A 3,968-nucleotide genomic window follows, 5' to 3' on the forward strand; every position below is an offset into this window, starting at 1 on the left:
CTTGACATGTGTCACCATGTGATTGGTCCATGGTTAAAACTTAACAATTAAGCATTTTCTCACCACCACATGTAATCTCTTAATTATCCAAAGTATAAAATAATAATAGGTGAAATTCATAGGCTTGGCAAGTGTTATGGTGGTGTAAAATTCCAAAAATTTCAATTACGTCCTCGTGGACAACGTAAATGACTGTTTGCCTTTATGTACGAAAAATGTCAAAATTAAAAATTTTCATTTCTTAAATTCAAATCATGCTCCAATTAATCAAACTTGGTAAAAAAAATTTGTCCAACATTCCAATTTTGCCCTCTGGTGGCAAAATGACCATTTTGCCTCTACATTATGAAAATTCCTAATTTGACTCCAAATTAATCCTCGAACTTCGAATCACCATATTAAGACATTCTAAGATTCAATAACTCTCAATATATCGTAAATTCTTTATTCAAACTAGTTCGAGGTTTTAATCGACTTAATTGTACCACTAGGTACGATACCGACTTTTAACGATTCTCCGAGGCATCCCAGTATGTAGATATGCTATCAAGTACATGAATGACATGACAAGTATATAATAGAGTAGGGCTTGACAGTAACACATGTCAAGCTTTAATATTTTTATAATTTCCTTTATAAACTCAGCATAAACTCTCCCATTTCACTATTCATGGTCGGCCAAAGCAAAGAACAAAGAGAAAAGAATAGAAACAAACCCTAGAGAGGAAAATTCAAGAGAAAGTTGTTGAATTTCAAAGAACAAAGCAATCAAAGGTAAGATTTTTCAATTTTAGCTTAAAATCTACCTTTCCTATGTTTTCTTTTTCATTTTCTATGGTTAAAACACAAGTTTCCATGAGGGAATACTTGCTGGCCGAACATAGGGAGAGAGGTTTTGATAATGGATTTTGCTAGATTTCATGATATCTTAGTGTTTTTAGTTGTTTGATGATGTTTGGCATGAAAAACAAGCAAGAAAATCACATGCCCTTCAACAACCCTCTTTGGCCAAATGTTATAGGTGACATGTTGATGATGGATTTTGTTGTATTTCATGTTATTTAGCTTGTAATTTATGATTTATGGTATCGGATATCGAAAACGGTTATCGAAAAGTATAGTTCTTTTAGTAAACGACTTGAACAATAATGAGAAAATTATAGTGAATGGACTTGGATTTGATTCTTAATGATATAGATGGATTTATTGGACTGTGTTAGCACTGATTAGCACATTAGTTCAGAATTGGAATGAATTTCAGTTATAATGAATTAAGTCACAATCAAGCTCATTGAGGTACTTTGGTGTATTTGGAATATTGGAAGTGTAATGAATATATTTGAAGTTGAATCAGATGTTTTGGTTAATTCAATAGTGTATAGTTCGAGTTAGGTGGAATACAAATTCAGTCCGATCATAATTGAACCCACGTAGCACACCGTCTTTAAGTGATTATTCGAACAATTCTCATTCAATTTCATGCATTCATATAGAGCCTGAAATAGTTTTATAATAGTTTGGCATAAATATATTGAATTACGTGTCGTGTATTATGTATAGGTGGTGAGCCCTCTGATAAGGATAAAGATATCGTACCCGAGGACCAAGAATAGGAGTACTCCAAACTCCCGTTATTATGAGTAATCAAATGTTCATCTTAACTATCTAAAGTAGTTTATACTCGTTTTTATGATTGTAAAGAATAATGAACTCAAACCGTAGATTTTTATGTTTTATAAGTTAAGTGTTGGTTAAATGAATGAGATTTATAAATTGTTTTGCAATTCAATGACGATTTTGGAAATTGAGTAGGTGGAGACTATATACTTGTGTTATCTATATATATATATATGGCTTGAATTGATGGCTTATGACAATGTGATGGCATGAATGGTTCGATTTGTGGTTTGTGGATTATATAAACTGTTTTGTTTTACCTTGACAGGCTGGGTAATATTATATTAGCCATGTCATGCTGTCGAAATTTTTATTGATTTGGTGGGTTATTTGATTACCTTACTGTAGTGGGCGGGTTTCCGTGGATCAGCCTATTAGAGGGGCACGATAAAACCCGTTATATTTTATCTTAGTATGAGAGGTGCGGAGGGTATCTTCGAAGATAAGTTTAGAGTTAACTTCACGCCAAACCACCACGTGAGTATGAAACTCAGCCAACGCCAAAGAATGGCTATATTTTAAAAGTAAAAACATGTTTTATGGGTATATGTCGTTTTAACATCCTTGGTGGACTTGGTTGGATGCCCGAGCCAAGATGTCACCGAGTATGAGTTTTGGCACAAGCCAAGTTTTTAAGAGAATCATAAGCCTTGTTGATTATTTCGATGAAATGTAATTATTTTATATGAATTGAAATGAGTTTTGAATGTTATGAATCATATTATGATGGGATGATTTAACTGTCTCCATTTACTCGGCTTTAGATGTTGTAGATGAACTTTGCTTACTCACTGGGTTTATAAAAACTCACCCCTTCTTTTTACCTATTTCAGGCTCAGGACAGTCTATAGACAGTCGATTTTGTAGAGGGTTGCTTTTGGATTTGCATCCTTAGAAATCGAAAGTCTACAGTATTGTATATTTTCAGTTATTTTGGGGCCCACATGTCATTGTAAAATATTTCTGTATACCTGGTTTAGTGTGTTATTATATATATGAATTTATTTGCTCTTACGCTACAAAAATTGTATATGTAAGATTCTATAAATATTATTTTATAAGAAAATGAAATATTTTATTTAATATTTTATTTAGTTTGATTAGCCATAATTTCATTTCAAATGGATGATCTAGATTACTAAAATTATTTTAAGATAAGAAATGTATATTTTTTGATCGTATATTGTATTTTCACCAGGTTTCAAAATTTTTGAGTAAAAATGACCAAAATACCCCTATGTAGCAGAAATTACTTTTTGTTTGTTTTTTATGTAAAAATAGTTTATATTCCCTTAAAACATGATATGTAGTAACTGTTGCTCACAAGGGAGAAGTAAAATTGATGCAAGAGCCTTGCGAGGTTTCGATTGACATTTTGCGTAATGAATGTCTATCAAGATATTGTGATAGTTGTCACGGGCTCGAAGGGAGTACCAGGTCGTGACACTGCAAATGACCCATCCCTTTTTTTTTAAGGGGCCATAGCCTAAGGCCATAATGGGCTGCTACCCACATGGTTTCAAGTTCAGGAGGTTGAGACCAAAAAGATATCATCTTGGGGATTGATAAGATCCCATAAAACCCAAAATAGGTGCCAAATTTCGATAAACGACGGATAAGAGACGGAAAGAGGACATTGACCCTTGGGTTGATGCACTCTTAAAATGTCGATGAAAGGTTCTGAAGCCCCGACGGACGACTAATAGGGGACAGAGAAGGGACGTTGGCCAAAAAAACAATAGACTAGGGATAGAAAGAGGATGTCAGCCTACGATTCAATAAGGACTGGAAAAAGCCAATACGAGTACTAGAGCCTCGACAAACAAGGGACATGGGACGAAGAGATATCATCAAACTTGTGGTTGTTAGGTTTTCAAAAGGACTAAGTCCTGAGATGGGTGCCACAGCCTCAAAAGATGATGGATATGGGATGGAGATAACAAGTTGGCTCGGGAGTTTGAGTTTTGATAAACTCCCGGAGGACCTAAGACTGATGTTAGGGCCATGTCGTACAACAGACAGGGACAGAGATAGGTCATCGACTTAGAGGTTGATAGGTTGTTTGAGGATCTGAGATGGGTGTTGAAGCCTTGATGGACGATGAACAGGGGAGCGAGAGAAGATGTCACCTCAAAGGTTGATGAGCTATTGGAAGACCCCAAATTGGTGCCGGAGCCTCAACAAACAACAGATAGGGACTGAAAGAGGACCTCCCTCTACAGGTTGACAAGCACCAGAGGACTTGGAACGGTTGTCAAAGTGCCAGGGGACGAACAAACGATGTCAAGTCA

Source organism: Theobroma cacao, chromosome 7 (genome assembly GCF_000208745.1).
Source record: "Theobroma cacao cultivar B97-61/B2 chromosome 7, Criollo_cocoa_genome_V2, whole genome shotgun sequence".
NCBI classification, from domain to species: Eukaryota; Viridiplantae; Streptophyta; class Magnoliopsida; order Malvales; family Malvaceae; genus Theobroma; species Theobroma cacao.